The 25461-nt window shown below is 37.7% G+C and overlaps 1 protein-coding gene and 1 long non-coding RNA gene across 6 annotated transcripts in view; both read left to right on the forward strand.

Annotated features, from left to right (window-relative positions):
• The window catches only part of LOC135081056 (uncharacterized), a 239828-nt gene that overhangs the window by 107442 nt on the left and 106925 nt on the right, over positions 1–25461 (forward strand). Inside the window, exon 2 of one of the 5 annotated variants that reach the window (XM_063975769.1) lies at positions 17850–17897. The exons of the other annotated variants lie outside the window; for them this stretch is intronic. The gene's annotated coding sequence lies outside the window, so the exon portion shown is untranslated. The remainder of the gene's footprint in view (positions 1–17849; positions 17898–25461) is intronic. 5 annotated transcript variants of the gene reach the window in all.
• The window catches only part of LOC135081064 (uncharacterized), a 211926-nt gene that overhangs the window by 9202 nt on the left and 177263 nt on the right, over positions 1–25461 (forward strand). Inside the window, exon 2 of the long non-coding RNA XR_010259117.1 lies at positions 23180–23414. This is a non-coding gene — a long non-coding RNA (uncharacterized LOC135081064). The remainder of the gene's footprint in view (positions 1–23179; positions 23415–25461) is intronic.

A 25461-nucleotide genomic window follows, 5' to 3' on the forward strand; every position in this document is an offset into this window, starting at 1 on the left:
GCAAGTCAACTCACTTATTCAAGAGCTACATTACAGATTTAAGCCATGTCTTCGTTCAACTAATTATCCTGAAAATGTTAACAAAGTGTGAATTTTTATCAGGCACCGAATTACTAGTTACCATCAGCGACCTCCTTTCCTATTTAATCCAATATTAAGCGCAAACTAATTTCAGAATTATCATGACCTGAATACAGAACAATTTGGCTTACATTAAATCTTAGCTTAACGACAGAATATTCTTGAGGATGAACGGAGGAAATTGGGTTAATCTGGCTCTCCTATTTTCACTATAGCTTTACAATACCGATGTAAATCGGCTTTGTCGGTCTCGCCGTGAGGCAGTTTACGCCTATTAAGGTCAAACACACGATGCCCTACCTAAAGGCCAAAACGCACTTCGATTGAGCGAGACGGTGCCGTTGCGGCGCCGCATACCATGTGTATAGTGATGCGGCAGAATGTTCAAATTCAAATTCAAATTTATTTATTTGCCAGAAACAGGTAACATAATGATGGTCAAATATACATAAAATAAAGTCCATGTTTACGTTTGCGTTACCGTGTGGCTTCTCCCTTAAGGTAGCCTTTCGACCTAAGCGTCACAGACGCAGCGTCCTTAGCTTTGGTCTTAAAGGTAGCCTTTGGAAGCGAGTTAGTGACGCGGCGTTCGCGTTGGTGGCACAAGACCACAACTAAAGACGTTGCGTCTGTGACGTTTAGTTCGAAAGGTTACCTTTAGCGGTGTCGCTGCGTCGTCTTACATAGAAGTATCTGTGGCGGGCACACGAGCGGTGCGGCGCCGCGTCGCGCGATACGGCGAAATCTTTGCGGTAAGATCGTGTGCTTTGGCTCTAAAGTTTTACAGACAACAGCTCTTCAGACTACATATTTGTTGCAAAATCGCCTCTTTTACCACTACATAAGGTACCAGTATTGACGTGCCGTCGTCCGAATGTTGACACAGCTCTAGACTTAGGGCTCCGTGATTAACTATTCATTTTGTGATATGAATAATCCTATTAGGGATGGATGGCTTACTCGTATATTCAGACATATTTTGTTCATTGCTTGTCACATGATGGTTTCCTCAACCCATCTGGCTATGAGGTTTATATGCCTAATCCTCCATTTGCTTGTGGTAAATTAGAGAAGGCCCTACGTAATCCTATAATGGAGACTATGCTCTGATGATGGTGAAAGTTTAGGAGGGCTGTGTTCAGCAGTGGACGTCCTGTGGCTGAAATGATGATGATGATGATTGCAACTACTCGCATTTGAGTCTGGAAATTAAACAAATTAAGATTTTAGTATATGCGAGCGGCTACCAGGCTATTAAGAAAGCATGTAAACTACGTCTCTATTGATAGCCAAAGTACAGTTACAGTTTAGCAATGCATTAGGTCGTGCGATGTGGAAGTCATTGGGGGAGGCCTATGTTCAGCAGTGGACGTCCTGTAGCTGAAATGATGATGATGATGAATGCATTAGGTTCCACAAATTATTTGTATCGTATTCTGTGATGACATTAAGTATTTAACAAAATTAGGAAAATAATTATTACCCTTGCAAGGTCGTTAGTTTGACACTTCTAAATCAAATTGTCTGTCGCTTTTCATTCACTAACAGCATTAATAGATGTTTCAGGTAACTTTTGTCAAGTAATGTATAATAGAATTGGCTCTTACACACAATTACAGTCCTATTGACATCTACACGAATTATCGTCACAAAAAGTCCATTAGCCGCACAAACGAAAGTGGGTAGTTTTATTGCAAAAACTTTTCTATTTACCCGAAGGTGCTTCTATAAATTAGCCCTTACGTGGTTAAGGCTCTCACACGAGTACACTTGAATGTGCGTTAGTACAGAATGTATTATTGAAATATGTATTAGAAAAATAATGTATCTTTGGCATCAGCATAAAAGTTGCTATATTCGGTAAAAAAACAACGTTCATAAAAGAAGAGTTTTTATGAACGTTTTCAGATATTCTACTTTCGTTTCAGAACACGATTGTAATTTTTGGTGAATGTAATTATTCGTTGTGTAATAAAATCCATTTCTACTTATTTTCTATCCAACGCTAGATTCAATAATTACTCAGAAACTAATATTTATTTTAATTTAAACAAAAGTGCTAATGAGTAAATCCAAAAGGCAATTAGATCCAGAGCAAGCTATTATATCGGTAAATTTAGTCATTATAACGAATAACATAATTATTTTTATCATTGTTTTTTTTTCGTATCATTATTTATTTAATATCGAGTGTAACTCGTAAATGCTTAATAAAACTCAGTTTATTGTTTAATTATTTATTTTACATTACTCATAGCCGCGGTACTTATCGCTCGCTTGATTTTCGCTTCATCATCATCATCATTTCAGGCACATGACGTCCACTGCTGAACATAGGTCCCAATGATTTCCAACAATGGCTGGTTGGTGGCGGCCTGCATCCAACGCCTTCCTGCTACCTTTATGAGGTCGTCGGTCCACCTTGTGGTTTTCGCATGCCATAAAAATTTCACGCTTAACAAAAATACTAACAGAATTTTATACTACATTCAAACATGAAAAGTCTTGATAAAGTGTAAGAATGCCTTAACTAGACCACCAGAAACATTTCTCGAAAGCAACGAGGTCCCTGCAATAACGGATTAACTTAGAGCTCAAGTTAGCTCGTTACAATTTTGCATTCTTGAATTCCCTAACTTCGTTGCCTTAAGAAATCTCGGGCAAAAGTTGGTTTATGGGTGGATGTGTGGGATTGAGTTTGTGGCGGCAGCGCGGCAGTGATAAGGTTAAGCTGCCTGCAACGGGGTTACTGGATAACAAACAGTTTAATATTTGGCGACTTCTTTAAAAACTTTTTCATCGCATGCTTTAATATCTGCTTGGCCCAAAGGTAGACTGGAGAACACCATTCAGTTCGCTTTTTGACTTGGTTTTATATGCAAATGCAAGACATTTTTAAATATATGAATTCCAATGCTGATTTTAGTTTAAAGACATTTATCGTAAGCATCGATAATATTATTTATCATAAGCATGTTATTTTCTAAAACTCGTTTTTCCGTAGTCTTACGAAAACTTTGGCCCTGTTTCCACCAAACGGAGAAGAGATATGACTGTGTTTGAATAACCAATCAGATTTCGTTATTTCCTCTCCGCTCAGCTTCTGTTCTGAAATCCGATTAGCTATTCAATTCAAACACATCTCTTCTTTCGTGGGAACCGGGCCTTAGGCTCTTTTTAGTGTTTATTCGTTTCAGCCAAATGACGTCCACTGCTGGACAAAGGCCTCCCCCAAGGATTTCCATAACGACCGGTCTTGCGCTGTCCGCATCCAGGTTCTTCCCGCGACCTTCACCAGATCGTCAGTCCACCTAGTCGCCACTCGAGAACTATTCTGCCCTATGTTGGTGCATCCATGATGCCTCAACTGGATGCGTGTACTTAATCACAACTTAGAAGCGGGACTATGCAATCAGAACCTAACTTTATTCGGTTAAGTTCCGGAGTTTATGTTTTAACTTGCAACAGTTTCAGCTTAATGTTGACTGCTTGGAGCAAAACACCTGGTTTTAAGTTAAATGAGGTACCTACTCGTAGTTTAGTCTGGATATTTTTGTTGCTTACAAATAACATTGTTAGCGTTGGGTATGCTATTTACATAATATTATTATGTTAAATTTTTATACGATCATTAATTAAGTGCTTTAATTAATGATCGTATAAAAATTGTAAATATTTCAGATACCTAAAGTGTAAAAAAATGCATCAAGGAACCAAGTACGTTTGTAAGGTATACCTAAAGTACACGTTAAAATATTGAGTTAACCACCGCGGTGGCAAGCGAACTTGAATGTGGTCGTGGATCTACTTTAATTCTGCTCTAGTACCTTGTATTCCTTGAAGACTGATTATGTACGAAAGACTGGCGTACGAAAATGCAGACGTTATTTGTGATAGCCACTAGTCGCTTGGCGTGGCCAAGTGTGCGGCCGCTCCACGCACCCAATTCATGTGACCCTTGTGAAGGCCGTCGTAAAAAATACCATTGTACGAAAGAGTTCAGTCATTGAATGCTACTAGTGGCTGCTATAGCCACCAGTGGCTTTCAACGGCCAAGTGTGCGGCATAATGCGATGTCTTACGCATTTTTTTTGACCATGTAGTTTTATTCGATTCGAAACAGTAGAGAAGATTTACAATCATTACTTGTGGTCGCCAGTCGCCACTAGTGGCTTTACCATGGCCAACAGTGGCTTTCAGTGGCCACTACGAGCCAAGTGTGCGGCTCTACCCAATTCATTTATTCACACAATTTCGTAATACCATCCCTCTAATAGGGGTGCGAAATAAATCGATTATACTGATAACACCCAATATTTTACGGAGACCCTAAACATTAAACGGTTCAGCCTATCGCTAAATTACAATCTAATCTTTCGGCTCCCGCCGTAAGAACTGTAATCTGTTAGCTACATGCGGTTTACGAGAGAAATGTTTTTATTTTATGGCCTTTATGGTAATTGGGTATAAACTGACACCAATATCTTTTAGCACAAATGGCTGTTGTTCACCTAGAATGGAAATCTTTGTGAATTTTGTTGATCACCCATAAATTGTCTTATCTTTACCGTTCATCTGTCTTCTCTTTCTAATATCCTGTGACCAGTTACGAACTTCCGTTGCTTAAAGACTAATTTGACGAGTATAATAAATTTTACCATTCTTTGACATTTGACGAAAAGCGACCGAATTCTGTAATTTTTTTTTCATAGTTGTTACTTTACCTGCTAAAATATTCATCGCTCCGAAAAAGAACATCAATTATGGAAAGGTCATTAAAAACTTCGAAATAGGGTGTCGTCTAGCTAGAACATAATTGAGATAATAACCGTAGTCTCTTTTATTGGGAACACGTAAAATTTACAAGCAGTAAAAACCTTCAAGTAAGCGGAAGTGAAGACCAATCCTCCATATGCCTCTAGTAAAGTAGAGAGCTGATGCAGGTCCCCCACTATAGTCTGGTCTGTGAGCACGTAGAATTTTGTCCAATGACCCCAAGCTACCCATCTGCAACTGCGGGCGCCCGTCGCACAGTCGCGATAGCAATATAATTACGCACGAGCGATAAGGATGGGTAGCTTGGGGTCATTGGCCAAAATTCTACGTGCTCACAGACCGGGCTTTAGATGAACCGCCGCTCTGGCTAAGGTCGCGGGAAGTACCTGGTTATGGGCAGCGCAAAACTGGTCGTTATGGAAATCCTTGGGGGAGACCTTTATCCAGCAGTGGAGGTCATTTGGCTGAAACCAAAGAACCAAAGTAGAGAGGGTTGCATTGCAGTGCTTCTGTAGAAAATAAACAATCTGATGATGATTATGTAATATTTCAGCCCATGTTAACCCTTATAACACTTTCAAATATAAAAGCAAATTAATAGGCACTTCTTCTTCTGGTTGTAGTACTGAATAAAAGCTTTGACTTTGATCTTTTACATCCCATTTGAGTAGAGCCTACTGAACCTACCCTTATTGTTTAGAGCTTATAATTAATTTTGTCGTGCCATTAACTTTGGAGTAAAACTCAGAGTCATCGTCAGACGATTTTCGTTTGTAAACAAAAACACGTGTAGCATAATTGACACTGTTATTATGTTTGCTAATTATGTAAAACTTTGCTTCTAATAAAGTTAATTCTAAGGCTGAGTTGCACCACCTAACTTTGACCGTAACTATAACGATAACCGGTGGTTTTTGTATGGAGTTTGACAGATTTTTGACGTTTGTCAAAGTTAAAGTAAGATGGTGCAACACAGCCTAAGTTTTGTATTAGTTAAACGCCCTAGACCTTACAAATTTTACAGCCTGGTGGATCGTATGACGTATGATCCTGCTAGGGCAGCCTTAGTCCTTACTGATGTAATACATAACGTTATAGTCGACTTATCATCATCATCAGATCATTTAGTCTCCACTGCTCATTATTATTTACTAAATGGAGGATTCGACCTACACTCCTAATCTCCCTACGCTGGCCTGACAGGTTGGGGAGGCCTGATGTTCGCATAGTCCATGTATATTTGTCCTTGATTAAGGTAATTGCCATTGTTACTTTACTGTGTGGATTTACAATTTAACAATTACTTACCACGCTTACCATTATAACTTAACATTGGCGTCCATTTTAGCATGGTGTGACAGCTCGCCTATTAGTATCATGAATGTATTCATTAATATATTAATACAGAAGCGCTGTCCGCACAGACATGTTTAAAAAGGTTGTCAAGGGCAAATCGCTTGTTCTGCGAATTGTTCGCGTGACACTAATGGTAGTAACGTAAGTGTAGTTTTACGTGATCACATAGCATTCAGTTGCTATCAATCCTCGAATTTTTTAAATAAACATTTATATCAGAAATGGGCATCAGTCTTCAGTTGACTGTGTTCACTGTTGGCATCCCTTCTCTAATTTGAAGGATTAAAAGGAGGATTCTACGCTGCCCAGACGGATTAGGGACTATTCCCACCTCTCGTTCCCACCGCTGCAACTCGTGTGTAGCCAGGATCTACAGCTTGGCCGCCATTGTCCCGGAGGAGACGCCTGATTTTCGCATACTTGTCTCTTAGTTGCCTTTTACGACATCTAAAAGAAGAGTGAGGGTGGTCTTATTCTATTCCTCCATCACACATTTTTTTTTTATCCACAACGAGGAAGCTCTTGGCCTGTATCTCACCTGATGGTAAGTGATGATCAGGCCGAAGGTGGAAGCGAGCTTCACCCGGAATCCTCAACCACGGAGGAACTGGCTATCTTACCTCTAACTGCCGGAACACAACAATGCTGTTAACACATTAAATTACCCTTAGGATGACGTATTCTTTCTTCCTAGTCGATCTTCTTTGGGCACTTGCACTGGTATTAATTTATGATAGCGACTTCCAATGGCTTTTAATGTCTGTAATAGAGCCGTTGATCGCGTTAGCTATGATAATGGCCGACAAGCTGATACTGACACCGTGGAATAGGTTAAGGGCGTTCTGGTTAATACTAATAATTTGTAATTTATGTTTTGTAAAATAAATTCAGTAATAGTAAGTAAAATTACATAGAAAACAAAGACGCTTTCCGCTGTCTGTCCCTATGTATGCTTATATCTTTTAAACTACGCAAAGGATTTTGATACAGTTTTTTTTATTAGATAGAATGATACAAGAGGAAGGTTTTTAAGTAAGTAAAGCGAAGCAGGGGCGGGTTGCTAGTACGAGTATACAGGGTGTTTCTTGTAAGGTGTCAAGCCGAAGGCAGGTGATAGGTGAGGACTAGACCTATCGATTTCACCCCCATGTATGTTCTACTATTTTTCATAGTTTAGAAGTTATCGTTAATTTTGTGATTTTTTCAAATTGTATGACCAAGAGCTTCCTCGTTGTGGATAAAAAAATGTTCTGTTCAGTTATTGTCTCTAAATGTGTTCTACATAACGTAAACTTAAGGGATTGCAAACATTACTTAGTCCTAAGAAAGTCAAAAACATGTAACGGAATCTCCGACTTACCACTTTAGTGGAGCGATTACAGAAAATAATGGCTTATTAAGTACATGTTTTTTTGTGTTATTATGAAAGTTCAGAAAACTGCGCAGTTTTTAAAATTATTTTGGACCTATGGAAGTTCTTTTTTTTTTCAAACTTTTAAGTTGAAAATTTTAGAATGTCCCGCTAAAAGCATATTTTTTAAGTTTCTAGCAAAAATTTTGTATCTTGCATCAAAGATAGGAAGTTGATTATTTTTTTCAAAAATCTGCAATTAATAGGGAATCTGTCAAAAATGAGAAATCTGAGAAAAGTCGACCCAAAAAAAGAAAAAAAATTTAAAGCCTACTAGGTCATACAATTTGAAAAAATCACAAAATTAACGATAACTTCTAAACTATGAAAAATCGTAAAACATACATGGAGATGAAATCGATAGGTCTAGTCCTCACCTATCACCTGCCTTCGGCTTGACACCTTACAAGAAACACCCTGTATAATAAGCCGCTTAACTTTTATAGCCTCCAGCGTGTTTTAATAAACTGTAGATAGTAAATAAAGATATTCCCCTCTACTGTAGAGCACAGGTCTTCTCCGATATCTTTACGCCAATATCTATAACCTAAATAAGATGAGTTTTATATCCCTTTCTTAAGAAATGCTTAATTTATATCCTATTAGACAAAAAGCCTATGCCCTTCAAGGTTCGACGATCTATCTCTATTCCAAAATCATCATACTTATCAAAATTGGTGCACACTGTGTTATTTTCCCCAAACTTCCCGATTGAAAGCAATTAAGAAAAGGAGTTGCCTTACAGATAATGGCGGCTGTACCGAAAAACAGACAAAACTAAATTACGTAATTTATTTCTTGCGCGAAAAATTAGTTTTCTCTTAAAGTTATTTGGTCAAACGATGTCTTAAGCCTGTTACAAAGTTGGCTGAGAGCCTTCTCAAATTAGGGTAAGCAAGCCCCTACTAGGGGTTTGCTAGTATTCCATATGAAGATTTACCGTTTTTTTTTTTAAATCTACTTAAGCCTAGGTCTTACTTCAGTTCGACCGTCATCATGCATGTAACTGCGCCAAAATATTGGAGTCTCACCCAGAATCATGTTCGTTTCGTTTCAGCCAAATGACGTCCACTGCTGGACAAAGGCCTCCCGCAAGGATTTCCACAACAACCGGTCCTGCCCGGCACTGCCCGCATTCAGGTACTTCACCAAGTCGTCGGTCCACCTAGTTAGGGGCATGTCTACACCAAAAACCTAACCTGAAGAAAATTTTGCATCAAATTTGCTTCAGAAATCGCTTTAATTTGTGGTTAGTTACGAGCCCAATCAGTTCAGCCTAACCTCATCGATTTTGGTAATTGTATTGACTTTCAAAGCCAAGATAGATTTATTAAATACAAACTTTTTAAATTCATATTTCAATAGGTTCACAGTCGTCTGGCAAAATTAATAAGCAATCGAAGGATTATAAGTTTGAGAAACTCCAGTTTAGAATCTAGGTCGGCACGACAAAGGTTAACCATGTGGAAAATATTAATTCAACTAAACTTTTAGGGCCCTTGCAAGTACTGAACTGAAAATAAATGAGCTTGAAAGTTTTGTTTTTGTTCTATAAATCAGCTAATTTATTTTAATTTCCCATGTAGAAAATAAAAGCGAATTTATTAACCCTCCTTCTGGCGCAGTCGGGTAAAAATTACTTCAAAGATGGTCAGAACTCATACGTAGATTCAAAGTCAAACCTGCGGTAGCTTTATTTTTCTCTTTATTTGGGACAGCTTTAAGCGTTATTGTTTTCACGGTATTTTTTACATTTTTAAAATTTTTGTACACTTAGAGTGGATTCGACCAAACAAGAGTAAATATTAATCTCAGAATAAATCGTCAGTTTTGACGTATTTCCCATACTGAAAATGTCTATGCCGGTTATACCAGGAGTTATTCTCGGATAACAGTTTGGTCGAATCGGGCCTTAAGCTTCGGCCAAACGACGATGGCGATGACGATCAAAATCAAAATCAAAAATATTTATTCAGTTTAGACCACAAGTGGCACTTATGAACGTCAAAATTTAAATATAAAAAAAAGAAAAGGTAGCCCTTATGGGGCTTTACATGTCTCCTTATCTTTTGGGCCCTACCAGCGCTTAGAGACAAACATATGGCAAGTGCTGAGAAGAAACGCCGGAACAAACTCAGATGTCGTGTATGAATTTGTAGCGATGAGCTCACATCAACGCGTCCTGTCATTGATCGTGGCGATCTATGCACGCGCAGTGATCGCCATCGCCATCGCCGACGCGAGCTGCACGCGTTGGTTTGGTCGAAGCTTTAGCCTAGGCGCAGACCACCGACATTTAGTTAGCCGATAGTTGGGTCGGGCTGTTAAACAGTATGGACTTGTAAGGCCCGGTTTTTTGATTCGTAGTTAAAATAACCAATGGTCAAGTTTGACAGATGTCAAATGACAAGTGGTTAAATATCAGAGAAAAATGTTTTTCGAACAATGGTTAGCTAGACTTTTAGTACATTTTTTAACTATGAGTTAACATTTTGTTAATATTTAACCATTAGTAGCAAAATTTAACAATTTGTTATTTTAACTACGAATCAAAAAACCGGGCCTAAGTGGGCACATTGGTATCGGTCGATTATTCATACAAATTAAAATCGGGCCCAACTATCGGCCGACTAATAGTCGGTGGTCTGCGCCTAGGCTTACAGTGTAGAGTATTCGTATTATGATTACTCTTGTAGCTGGCGTTACTTTTTATCGTCATATCATTATCTAACAAAACCGATTATACTTATCGTTATAACTTCTTAATACTTAGTAATTATAATATCACTTCTCGAGAGAGCTTAAAAAACTTCATTCAACTCGCGTCGAGGATGTTCTAATTAGTTTTTCTCACTTCGGAAGATACTTTAATTTTATGCTTTAATTAGTGGATTATACCTTTTTTATACCTTCAGGAATTCAACGGCATGTCGAGCTAATGTCTGTGGTCCCTTATGATTAATTGAGAGTTTTCAAACAGAAATATTTAGTCAGTTTTGCTAGAAACTGTATAGTAGATTAAAACAAAAGAATTCGACAAATTGAAAAGCGTTTCGATAAAAATATAACAAAAAAATGTTGCAAAATAAAGTTGCAACGGAAAGATCTTAGCTAAGATAAATTACCATACAGCTCTGTAACATGAGTGCCTTAAATTATTGAATATTGAAAGACGCAGCTGAAAACTATTATGAAAGTAATTTTCTATCAAATAGCGACCACGAACTGAAGTATCTACAATTCTACGTACATCCAGAGGGAGAAGAAGGGCTAATAGAAAAATTCTCAGCCAACAAAAAATATATTTTATTTCCCTTAACAGCAATTCTTGTTTCTAAACCCGAAGCCATTCCCAAGTAGTAAGTTACCGCAGCAACATTACACCTTTAATTGTCTCGGACTTCCAAAGATTAAAGTAATTTGTTCGGCGGAACTCAGTTAAAGTTGGCGAATCAGGCCTGTAATTAAATGTTCGGAAGAAGTACCTAGGTTTTATTAGATCAGCTCCGGGCTTAGACACAAAATAGAAATGAGCAGAAGACTATGTTAACAGCATTGTTGTGTTCTGGCAGTTAGAGGTAAGATAGCCAGTTCCTCCGTGGTTGAGGATTCCGGGTGAAGCTCGCTTCCACCTTCGGCCTGATCGTCACTTACCATCAGGTGAGATACAGGCCAAGAGCTTCCTCGTTGTGTATAACAAAAAAAATCTACGTACAAAGTGTGCTTGACTAACTCATACATGGACACCGCTCAGATACTTCCATTATAAGTGTCAAGCCTCATAAGAAGGTTCAAGATCACCCAAAGGCCGATCGAGCGTGCTATGTTCGGAGTTACCCTGCGTGATGGAATCAGAAATTAAATCCGCAGGAGAACTAAAGTCGCCGAACCGTTAAAATCAAGTGGCAGTGGGCGGGGTACATAGCTCGCAGAGCAGAAGACCGCTGGGGCAGAAAAGTTCTCGAGTGGTGACCACGGGCTGGAAGACGTAGTGCAGGCTCCCCCCACTAGTTTGACTGTCCATGCAGAAGCCGCCGTCAACCCTGGCGAGACCACCGAGCTTAGGTATACAAAGTGAAGTACATACTTGTGATTGTCTTCTGATCATTTCTATTTTGTGGCTTAGATGAGGCGAAGATTAACAAGGACTGGCCTTCAAAGTTCAGGAACTATGTCGGGGTTGAGTAATTGAGCAAAAACTCCGAACTATGTGACTTTTGGTAAAACAGTTCAGAATTTTAACAAGTTTTGCTATTGACAAAGGTTCCTAGGTCTAAATGTTTTTGGGTCAGTAACGATAAGTAATCTAGTCACTATGGTTGAGCTCTGAGCTGGACACAGGTTCACATCCTGCAAGAGATGCGACTGCATCGTGATTGTATCGCTACTTTAGAACATAGGCCTCCCCCAATGACTTCCACATCGCACGGTTGGTAGTGGCCTGCATCCAGCGCCTTCCAGCTACCTTTATCAGGTCTTCGGTCCACCTTGTGGGCAGACGCTGCGTTTTCCGGTACATGGTCTCCATTCCAGAACCTTGCTGCCTTGTTTGCAGCTAAGTGCACTTATATCAAAAATATTTTATCAATTTACGTCGTCATAACCGTGTGATTGTTGAAACAATTTTTCTCTTAGTGCAACAACAAATAGTTTCGCAATTTAGTATAAATGATACAAAGTCGGACAAATTGGCAGCAAAGCTGTCGGCAAACAAGACAAATTGCAAAACCAAACGTTCCTGGCAACGGATCCAGGTTTGCATGATGAAACACAATAATTCACCTTTTTACATCGCTGACTCTACAAGAAAATACTACAGTAGTCTCTCTCTATGAAAAAAAAAACTGTTGAATTGATTTATGTCTAACTTTTCCAAACATTACTTATTTTAATATAACTTCGCAAAAGTTTGGTAATATGTTCGACTTCAAAGACACACGAATCAAACCCTGATACTGGATCGAAAACTGACAAGGATCTTCGGCCTTTGCGCTGAGTCCCAAAATGTACCTTAAGACACTTACTTAAATTATCAAGTTAAAATCGAGAAAGCGGTAATTACATCAGATATAAGCTAATAGCGATTGATTTTATATAAACTGACTGTATCTTGAAATTTTCCTTGATTCAATTCTGCCATTGTTTGGACCCATCACAGGCTTCAATTATTTTCCGTAGATTCATACTTGAGTATAATGTGTATCTGGACTTACTGGGCCAATATTATTCCTCTGAAAACCGCAAAATATATGTGGCGGAATGAATATTTGATATCGGTGTTCCGGTGTGAAAATAACCAAAATAACCAACGCAATTCCGATGGAAGTTGAGCCACTTTTTTATATTGTTGCCAGTGTATATTATACTTCTGAAATGCTTTACAATTAAGCTTTATTTTTCGGGTATTTTTGCTTCCTGTATGGAAGCGGATAGGTTTATTTATTTGGTTAACTCGCGCGTATATTGCTATTTCTGTAAACTATGAAAACAATATACTGTTTTAAGCTTTCATGGTCACTAACAGAATAATTATTACTGACGGGTTTGCTATCATGTACCGTACCAGCGGGTGAGATGTCTCCCCATAACATCTCACCCGCCAGTTTCCTCAGTTACTCCGTGATCATGGCGCTTGCAACAGTGCCGAAATATCAGAAACTCGAAATTAAGGAACATGGTAGCAATCCCGTCCATAATATTATTATGAAAAACAAGTTGAAGTCGTGTACTGATGGTTTCTCTCTTGGCTCGGTTTCTCTATCTCCTCCGTATATTTTTATTAATTACATTGGGCTAACAAAACTTGTGCCTGATTAAAAAAACAAACATAAATATACAGTTAAAAAAACACTGCTGTACTCTCTCTATATCTCTCTCTATGAAAATAAAATTGTCAGATTGTTGAAAATGTTCTAGAGTTAAGTACAAGACAGCAGATTTTATGTTGTCGTAAGTTTCTAAGGCTGAGTTGCACCACCTAACTTTGACCGTAACTATAACGATAACCGGTGTTTTTTGTATGGAGTTTGACAGATTTTTGACGTTTGTCAAAGTTAAAGTAAGGTGCAGTCCATCCCAAAAAAAAGTAAGGTGCAACCCAGCCCAAGTAAAGTATTAGGTACTCACACAACCCAATTTTATTTCGATATAGTCACTTAATTTTTGAAAATTTCAAGCTGTGTGTGATTTTCACAAATAAAATATTTATTGGTAATTCACCACACGCTCCAGGGCACACAGGTGATAGAAACGATCTGCCAAATTAAATTATATTACCTTCGTATACGAGCATCGAATACCCTAATACTTATGACATATTAAAAGTATTATTGACGTGAATGGCCCACCTGTGTGCTATGCTAATTTAGTATACTCACATTAAATATTACCGCGCCGTGTTTTGGAGGAGATCGATAAACTATCTATGGGTTAGACAGTGGTTCTCAATCTTAATAATACTCCAAAATCTACTCCAGAATACTAAGAGCCTGTACTTTCTAGTTATCAGCGACATAATATTATGCCACAATATGGCGCTCCTTCTGGCGCAGTCGGGTACTGATATTTTGAAAGATTAAATAGAGATTCGTTCGTTCGTTTCAGCCGAAAGACGTCCACTGCTGGACAAAGGCCTCCCCCAAGGATTTCCACAAAGACCGGTCCTGCGTCGCTCGCATCCAGGTACCTCCCGCGACCCTCACCTCGAGATTACTCGTATTTAAAAAGACACAAAGCCACTCAAAGAATCTCCTTCCGATGTTGGATTTTGAACTCTTAGATCAAGGCAAATCTTTTAATTTTACAGTTTTAAATAACATATGGCTATTAGGACAGAAAAGTTCTCGAGTGACCATCACGGACTGGAAGACGTAGTGTAAAGTGGCTTCCCACTCGGTTGACTGGCTATCTTGCAAGCATTGCATCTTGGAAGCATCTGGATGCGGGTAACACCAGGCCAGTCGTTGTGGTTGTGGAAATGCTAGGAGGAGGCCTTTTTCCAACAGTGGACGGCCTTTTGAAACGCTGAAACTGCTGCGCAAAACCTCAATGTATGCTCTTTTATCTGAGCTAAACTAACACCTTCCTGGGAACACGGTTTGGGGACCGCTGTCCAAAGAGGTGAGTCATCACAAATTCACGCAGCCCAGCGGTTCGCCGCTGAATGGCTAAACGGCGGATAGTTTAGAGCCCCTTGACCTAATGGCTAAATAGCTTAACACTTAGCAAGTATTGCTGGCGGGCATTATGATAATAGGCTATATCGTTTAGGCAAGTATATGTGATATAAGAGCAATGGATGAAGCAGTTTCGTAGCGAAGTATAAAACTGTTCCCTAAGAGGAACATGTTATGGAAAGCAGAAAACTCGCATTGGTTACTACAAAAGGTCTATGTCCTTGTGATGAGTAAGTATGAATGTAAATACCTACAGTTATCATCAACAATACCTTCAGGGTTTTTGCTCTACCTGATTATCGTCTACTTCAGTGGGAACACTGCAGTTGATATAAGCTGACATACGGCAGTGATTTTCGACTGTTCTTCTCTTCTAATATCCTCAGATCAGATGTAGATCCTGGAATATACAGGATATCCAGGATTGCTTGGCAATAACCCAATCAGTAGAGATTTGATTAAATAAAATCGCCTTTTTCGCGAAGTGAATTTCGCTCTTCAAAGATCGTGGTTTTACTTTTCTCTAAAGATTACCCATTCAAAGCCAACTTTAATGCCACGTGAGTGATGGCCGCTAATGATGTCATTCAAGATGACAGCTTTCCTACACAAAATATTATAGTGATCTGACAGCTCATCAGACTACATTTCTGTTGGAAAATCGAACCTATCACAACTACCTAGGATGCTACCGTTCAAGCTGACGTCAACTTACGATGATTGATGAATGAAACACAAATGACACTATCCAATTGAGTCGTTTGTTCTGTATTATAATGATGTAACAATAAGTTTACGATAAGGAGGACATTATACGATACATTATACTTAACTATTGACATTTAAATCAAATGTACGCAATTTAATGATGTTGTCATAAATGAACACTTTTTTTACTCCAGGGTTGAATATGACCATAAAGTCGTAAGAAACGACTAAGAGAGAAATACAAACGCGCCTGCCAAATCCTCCCATTTTCCTCTGGTAAATAAGAGTCATATTTCTGAAGAGTTTCAATAACAACACGCACATATTAATCAGAATATACCTAAATATTAATTCCTTTTACACATCAAAAGACATCTGTGACAAAATACAGTATTATCCTCATAGAATATCGGCAATGGCCTCATTTCAAAGGATCAAGAAATAACTCGAGCCGACTACGAAATTAATCTCAATAATATTCTACGTACATTGGTCTCATATCTTTCATCAAACACGTGTCATAAATGTCAACGTGACTCTCTATTTGAGTCAGTCACACAGTAATATAGGGTGGCCAATTTCTAGTGGTACAGTTTTAGTGAAGTTTCTTTGAGAGCTAAACATAAAAACTTTGAAGTTGACTTTTTGGCGTCAGACTTTTATGTTCCAAACATTGCAATGCTTTTAGTGCCCAAATCCTATACAAAGCCATGAAGTACTTAACCTAGCCATGAAGAGTCCCATTGGATAAAGTCACACAATATCTATTAGCCGTAGACCGCGATATAATGACATTAACAGAAAAGAATTCAGTGTGTAATTGCAATTCTTATTGAACTAGGTTTACAGAGTTGTAAAGTTTCATCAAAATTCATTCACGCGTGTAGAGTAGCAACAGTCTTCACTTCTTGTAATTTCTTTTATTTCATGGTAAGTTTTCAAATAAAAAATACTTTTTGACTACGTTGACTAACCCCCTTACTAATATAAAGTTACACATTTGTTGAACATTGATTTAAAATCACATTTCCATACTTAACGTCGCTAACACTGTTCAACGAGCGTGTAAGTTTTATTAGTAAGGGGGTATGAGTTTAACACGTGTCAAGGAAAAAAAATGTTGCAAAAATGTTGGACAATTTTTGAATTATTTTCTTTATTACTTTTAACATTCGATGTGCATAATTTGTAATGTTTCTGCGGCAAAATTATTGGCCACCCTGTATGTGTTGCATTAAAGAACATTAGTATGAGAATGGCTAAACAAAAACATTAATGTCCAGACACGCGCCGCATCTTAATTGGAGTATTATAAGTGCACGGAATTTATGGTCGTTCCGTTCTCACATATTGTCGTACATACACAGTAACAGAAATATTCCTGTGATAGATCTAATTCTAAGAAAAATAATATCATCATTACCGTTTCAGCCATAGGACGTCCACTGCTGACTGCGGGTGTCTATGGGCGACGGTAATCACTTACCATCAGGTGATCCGTCTGCTCGTTTGCCTCCTGTCACATAAAAAAAACATAGGCCTCCACAAATGATTTTCACAATGGCCGGTTGGTAGCTGCATCCAGCGCCTTCCTATCTTTATGAGGTCGTCGGTCCACCTTGTGGGTGGACGGGACGTCCCACGCTGCGTTTTTCGGTACGTGACCTCTACTCCAGAACCTTGCTACCCCATCGGCTGTTAGTTCTGCGTACTATGTGCCCTGCCTATTGCCACTTCAGCTTGCTAATAACAAGAAAAATAATATCGTTGAAACCTAAATTTAACTTTCTTTTTAGTAAATCGAACAAGTACCGCAGTACCAATAAACTACAAATTGATATAAAAGTACTTATTTTGTTTCGTTTTTATTAGTCACTTGATTGGCGATGTTCGCGATTTTACGATTTTCGCTTGTTTTCCCCGAAATTTACTGCTGTTTTTCTTTATTCACTTAAATTTCCGATGTTCATTTGTTGTTTTTGTTTAATTTCCTTCATAAAAATGTCGGTGTTAACAGTTAAAATAAATAACAATGAAACAAAATACTAAGGTTAATTCCACTTAGAATTGGCCCCTGTATGAGGAAACTTGTCATGTAAATTATTGTACATGTCTTTACGTTACTAATTAATATAATTATGATTGTTATCTTAGAGTGAATAAGATTTTTTGTGTGTATGTGATCTCCGAAACATCTGTAGCCTTTAGGTAACTTTTTGACAGATACATACATTATGTATTTCAGGGCTGCACGTTTTTGTACATACAAACTCCAGAAATGCTTAAAGAAAATGTACAATACTAAATAGTAAATACTAATGTTTGTTTTTCTTTGTTCGCAGGTAAAATCAACAAAAAATGCAAAATTATCATCAAATCGTTTAGACTCGGTGAGTATATTTTAGTCCAAAGTTTATAGTTTCTAAAAGTGCAATCTCAGTTACTTTATTCACATCTACAAACTTTTACCTAAAATTCTGTAATAAAATGTAAAATTTATGTCTGAACAAAACTGTTTAAATTGTCATTTCCAAGACCAAAACCAATTCGCATGAAAATGGAATATTCGAATGTCTACCGACCAAAAACTCTACTGCATCTTAATATTAAGGGAGAAAATATGCGAACATCAAGACTCCCCAACCCATCTGGCGTGGGGAGTGTTGGCCTTATCTTCTTCTGCTTCTGGTAAATTAGAGAAGGTGGTGTCTCTATGCTCTCATTTCGTTTCAACCGAATGACGTCCACTGCTGGACAAAACAAATGCCTCCCCAAAGGTTTTCCACAACGACCGGTCCTGCGCTCCCGCATCCAGGCACCGACATAATCCGCAGAATTGCTGAAATCAAGTGGCAGTGAGTAAGGAACATAGCTCGCAGAACTGATGGCCGCTGGGACAGATAAGTTCTCGAGTGATGACAGGTGGTGTAGTGTGGACAGATAAATATTTGAATAATTAAAGATCTCACTTCAGTGCGTCACATAACATCAATTTCAGGGTTGATTTTCCAATCGTCGGATAACTTTAAACTGAAGAATAAGTTTGGCATATTGACAGTTTCAGTACGGGAAATATGTCAAAATTACAAGTTTATTCTTTTGTTAAAAGTTAACTGATGATTGAAAAATCAGCCCTCAGACGTCTAAAAAGTGACAGATAATTTTAACCATTGGATAGGTAAAATGTCCTTCGTATAGTCTATCAAATGCCCACTCCACTGCTTCGCGTAATGTAGCGCATTTTCAATGCACCATTGCGTGCCGCCGCGCAGTATGGTAATACCGGACAGGGCAGGGACTGACGCGGGGGTTCTAATAGACAAATTCTTCTGGACTCTGACAGGTGGCTGCCTGTCACACGGTTGTAGTTACGCATTGGTTAGTCGAGAATTTAAATTGTTATTAATAATTGTAATGGGACAGAACTGACTTCATCTATTTATATTATCTCTGGAACCACTACACCTATAAAAAATATAATTCACCGATTGAAAGATACCTACATATTCGTGGGTTCGATCCTTAGGCAGTTCGATTTTTTCAAGTTGTTTATTTAAAAAACATATTCGAGCGAGAAGTATGTGAACTCCGGCAAACCGTGAACAGAAAATTTTACAGCTGTGTTATCAAATTAAAATTATATCGTTCGTACAATAATAAAGTCCTACTTTTAATAACTTTCAAATAGTCACATTTGAAGCCATCGGTCGGTGTAAATAGTAGGTAAAAGACAGCGTTATTTATTACCTTTAGTTACTCATAATTTTTACCAAAAAGGTATCAAGGGTTCATTTATTTGATGTCTAGTCGAAAATATTTTTTTAACAATTACGCAAGCCATATGTTAGCCTACTTTTAAATTAGCATCATTCAAAACCATACAATGAAATTGCTCAATGGGCAATATGATTAACAATTTATTTTTACTCCATGCCTGTACGGTGTCACTGACACCCCTGTCCTGACAACGCGAGGGGATGAAGGTTAAAATAAAAGGGATTATGGGGGAATTACGTTTCCATGGCGACGGCGTGCCTCGTACGATGCCTGCATAAAAACACATTACAGAAGCTATTCGAACTCGGAAATTTGGTTATTCAATTTTTATTTGAGATAATGTAGAGTTATAAAATATGCAACCACTTTTTTGCGTTCCGCTGTTTTGAGCACAAAATTATTTAGATGACTTTTTTCATTTGTTTAAACTTTATTGCACCCAGTCAATCTTCTATGGTGCTAGGGTTTTAAATATCTTATTTAAATTATAGTCGGGCAGTTTTAACACTGGCAAAAAACTAATCTTAAAGCCAATATGCTTTTATTGTATAGAATCTACACAATAAACTACACTGTAGACGTCCAGAGTAAAATGTAAGTTATTAATTCAGAAATCTAATACGACATTTCCCTTTAATCTCCTTAATTAATCCAGTTTTGAATATTTAAAATATATGAATTAAAAAGTTGCTTCATGTTTTCCTTAAATGTCCCTCATATAAAACAGCTGGATTTTTTTTAATAACCAGAATAATAAAATTGTTTGCCTAAAAGCTATTTGTTAACAAAATTCGTATATTTTTTTCTAATTGGAAGAGCCAAATCCTTGATAACCGTTACTGGATAAACTTGCCATTCAAATTTAAACGTACCCCGATATTAACTTAGTGTTATCTATACAAATACTAAAGTCCATAACCGTTTATCGATGACTAACTGAGGTGTTTGACTTACTACACGTGCAGTTAACCCTCCCTTACTCCTGGGACATAAATAGACCAAGTCGAGATTTTTTCGTAGGCATTTTTTGGTAAAAAACTGGTTACGAAGTATTTTAACGCGCATTGTTTGTGTTAAGGGTAATAAAGAAGTCATTTACACGCTATGTGTAGTGATACTAATTGTATCAAACTGTTAGTGCTTGTGTTTAATCAATACTAATTAACTAAGCAATCTAGAAAATAATAATTGAAGTTCTTCGCTTTTGTTTAAAAATAATTAATACCAATCCTCTTTTATTAATCCACCGACTCTCGTCGCTACTTTGTATTATCAATACAAAGTGGATTGCTGAATCATGAAGTAACAAAATTATATTACTAATAGGTACACTAGCTAGACACACAGGTTGTTAGATTCCATCTAGCTAGGTCATGACATGACCTGTCCAGTGTCCATTATAAATTCACTAAATACCTACCTGACACCTACTCCAATTTGTTTGTTAGAAATGAATTACATATTTCCCAGACAGTAAAATAATTTTTTTTATCAGCTATACTATTAATTTTAAGTATCCTAAGGGCCACTAAGACCGCCCTCGGCCGTTTGAAGGTTAAAGTTATTCTTTGCTTAAATGTCGAAACTGTTAGCAGTCGTTATAATTATTCTTATCGGTTTCACGTGTAGGTTTAAGAAATTACTTATCTTATTAAAATACAAAATATTGGGCGACTCAGTAACAAGTGACAAGGAAAAAAATCCGTATTTGGACAAAAATAGTAATAGCAACAGCTCGAGGGATCCAGAGAGATGTTAAAGTCATCATATTATCTCTTTCCATAACTGGACATGCAGTGGACTGCTATAGCAGTCATGACAATTAAACTTCTATTGTGGCTGGGTTACTGTCCGGGAAAATGTTAAAGTATGCATGTTTATCATCTCATGGACTAAAATCGTCTTCTAATGAAACATCTTAAAATACTCCAGTATTCATTTAACCTCGCAAGGTACTTTACATACGTTTTGCAAGCGGTAGCTGTAGATCTTTAATGTACAAAAGTATCAGTGATAGAAACAAGATTGGGCTAATTGGTAGGTACTGGGTCATTCCATCGTTTCGGGTGTTACGTTCGTACACACATATTCAACAATTTCATGTATTTTGAAATAGTATTTTAATAATGTTAGTGCCTTAATCTGTCCGTTTTTAGTTGTTTTATCTAAATAATAAGTTTGTACAGCTTAGACTGTAGGATAACGAAAATATAAGTCGAAAAGTGTGCGTTTCGGGCGTTACGAGATTTTGCCTCTATGTTCTGACTGTTGCCGCATTTACTCGAAATTTAGCGAATTTTCTTAAGGAATCATACCTAAAACTTACAGGACTTCTAAAGTATGAAATTTACAAACCATGTAACATACAATCACTGATAAATAAAACGTTTTACTATTTTTATATAAATTTTTTCTTTGTTTCGGGTGTTACAATGGTTCTGTTTCGGGTGTTACGAGTACGAAAATGCAACGCGTTTTATCGATAAAATCGGTGTTTTATTAGTCTCTAGGTACTATGAAATAAGGAGTACAACAAATAAACACAAATAGAGCGAATTCTGGTTTGAAATTACGAAGCAGCTTTTTTTAAAAAATAAATAAAGTTCAAGTTTAATTTTTCCTCAGAATATAGCTTTTTCTATTGTTTTTGGCTTGAAATAGCATTACTTTAATTTCTAATTACGATATTTATTGGAAATGTCAAACATCAACACTTTTTAGCAATACCTTAATTTTAGTGTTAAGTTGACATTTCAAAAAAGTCTTAAATTGAGAAATATGACTCCTTTTCCGATGTCAGCGTTAGTGGGAGGTCAAAGGACCCTCACAGTAATACTTTTTCACTTCTCCAAGCAATATACACACATTATCCGACATATAAATAAAAATGTAATGCCCGAAACGTTTCGGGTGTTACAGTTTTTAATCAAGAAAAAAACATACTAAATTAGTATCATGCTCAGATATTAGTTAGTATTTGAAATCATTACTACCATGCCCTTACTTTTGCCAAATATTGTTACCCTAATCCATGTGTAAGGTACGATAATAAAACAAATACCTGTTTTTCTGTTTCGGGTGTTACATCGCCGAAGTAACAAGAAAACACACTAAAAACTTGATGATTATCAATTTTTTTGGGACTATGACGCTATCTACCAATACTATGATAAATACCCTCGAATCATATAGTGGCATAACGTTTCACAGATTGATAGTTTTTTTTAAATTGTATTACCGATAATTAGAGAGAAAATGATCATTCAGAAAGTTGACTTAAGTATAGACTTTGAAGACTAATAACTTAAAAATTACTTGTTTCTTTTAGATTTTTTTTGTTGCACATTATAATTTGGAATGTTTACTTTCAAAATTCATCAGATTTAATGCGAAAAGAACATATTTAGTTTTTCACCCTCGGTAACATTTGTCATGGAATGACCCTACTTCATAATAACATCACAGCTATAATTTATAACAATATTTTAATGACCAACTGACGCCCGTATTCATAAACATTTTATGAGGTCTCACAGTGCGCGTGAACGCACAGAGTGACACACGAACTAATCACAGAGCTCTATTCAACGCTATGCGTTCGATTTGCTGCTTCACTTAAGCAAGCATCGTTTGTGAATCCGAGCGTGAATCTCACGCGAACAAAGCCGCGGGCAAAACTTAGTAGATCATACTAAACGAACTATCAACCTAATAGCAGTCAGATCACGTTTTGTGAGAGAGAATGAATTAAAATATGTATTAGTCGATTAAAATGCAAATTCAGTATCTATGAGCAAAGTAATCGCTGATAGGACTGCCACTTTGAATTGTCAAACGGTTTTTAATTATCTTTAACTGTTCGTTGAGACATGACAGACGCCTACGATGTCTAGAGCAGGGTTTCCCAATTTTTTTTTTGCCAAGGAACCCTAATTGATTATACTTTTCCTAGCGGAACCCCCGTACTACTCCGCCCGCACGCCCTGCCCCTCCCTTGTGCGTAAACAAGTCGGTGCGAGCGAACAACGTCGGTCACGAAACGTGGGATAATATTTTTTATGGAACCCTTGCGGCCTTTCCACGGAACCCCAGGGTTCCGCGGACCACCTTTCGGGAACCGCTGGTCTAGAGTCTTGACACCAGCCGAGCTAGGATGCGCGTCGTGATAATTATACTTTATGGACGCCAAAATGTATGGACAAAATCGATAAAATTGCGTGATAACTGCTTATCGCGGCGCGCATCCTAGGCCTACGGGGATGTTAAATCATTTATCAACCGACTTCAAAAAAGGAGGAGGTTCTCAATTCGACCCGTATGTTTTTTTTTTTTTTTTTTTTTCTATGTTTGTTACGCGATAACTCCGCCAATTATGAACCGATTTGAACAAATCTTTTTTCGGCGTATAGGTAATACCTCAAGGGTGGTCCCATTTAAATTTAATAATAGAAAAAACAACCCCCAAGGGTGGAAAATTGGGGATGAACTTTTTTATACGCAATATCTCCGCCGATTATAAATCAATTTGACTGATTATTTTTTTGTTGAATAGGTATTATCAAAAGGGTGGTTTCATGCGAATTTGAAGAAAATATTTCACCCCCAAGGGTGGAAAATTGGGGATGAACTTTTTTATACGCAATATTTTTAATTTTTAGTTTTTTTTTGTGTTCACGCATTTGAAGTCGGTTTTATTTTTTTTAAAAGTTAATTATTATCCTTTATTTATTAGATAGTCATAGGGGTACAGACCCCAGAATTTTAGTGTATTTTTTACTGAATTATGACACAAACTAACTCGCCTGGGGTCCTATGGACACCACTATACGTTGGACGCCTCGCGGCTCACCGGTGGGCCTCGAACAGTACAATTTCTAGTGTCTAGTGTCTCGGCAGTCAACGACTTAATAAAGGTTACGACCTAAGTTGTGGCCCGCGGCTTCGTCTGCTCTCAGAGAAAGCCTTTATCGTGTGCGTCATGAAGACGTCCTTTGTATCTCTATGCCTTTCATCTCAACATGTGTATGGGACCGGGGCCCAGAAAGACAGACATAGTTACTTTCGCATTTATAATCCTATTTCCTACTAATATTATAAATGCGAAAGTTTGTATGGATGTCTGGATGTTTGTTACTCTTTCACGCAAAAAGTACTGAACGGATTTTGATGAAACTTTGCAGTATTATTGTTTATAACTCAGAATCACATCGGCATAGGCTATAATTTATGACGATCTGTGACAAAATGGATTTCACGCGGGTGAAGCCGCGGGCAAAATCTAGTATTAGTATAGATATACTGTGGCGACATCTACGATACGCCACTACAAACGTGTACCAACAGATGGCGCTGTTACGACTGCACTATGGCACACTCCGCCGCACATACAAACCTGCATCGCGGTGACGGAGACGATAGAAGATCGTAAAAAAGTAGAAAAACAAAAAAACTGCCAGGAATCACGTTGCAAAAACAGTAAATGTACTAATTAATACCCATTACACAAATTAGCATAAAATCTGAGGTATGCTCCGCTGATGCAATTTACTAATTAGTGGTTGTTTACAAACTGACTGTGTGATTATTCGCTACGGATTTACTACATCGCTGCGAAGTTGCGAGTACGGGGAAATATGGATTGAATATGGTAGTTAACGTAGAGTATCATCATCAACATCTCAGCCATAGGACGTCCACTGCTGAACATAGGCCTCCCCCAATGCTTTCCATGTTGCCCGGTTGGTAGCGGCCTGCGTCCAGCGCCTTCCTGCTACCTATTGCTAAAGTAGAGTATTGATTTTGAGAGAAATAATTTGCATTATAAGTGCGGCCGTAAAATTGTAGGTAAATACGGCGGCACCTCAAGCTAATCACTGTGGGGTCTTATGAAGTTGTAATAGAAGCGATTTTGCAGCAAAAAAAAAACTTTTTTGTGCTACCGTCTGTTTCTACAATAAGTACTTCTACTTTATATTTCAGTTTCACATAATATACAAATAGCTAAAAATAATAAAATTGACAAGTTTCCATTTATACACAAACTGGCTGACCCGGCGAACTTCGTACTCGCTAGTGATCCTACTAATATTATAAATGCGAAAGTTTGTATGGATGTCTGGATGTTTGTTACTCTTTCACGCAAAAACTACTGAACTTTGCAGTATTATTGTTTATAAC

Source organism: Ostrinia nubilalis, chromosome 19 (assembly GCF_963855985.1).
Source record: "Ostrinia nubilalis chromosome 19, ilOstNubi1.1, whole genome shotgun sequence".
NCBI classification, from domain to species: domain Eukaryota; kingdom Metazoa; phylum Arthropoda; class Insecta; order Lepidoptera; family Crambidae; genus Ostrinia; species Ostrinia nubilalis.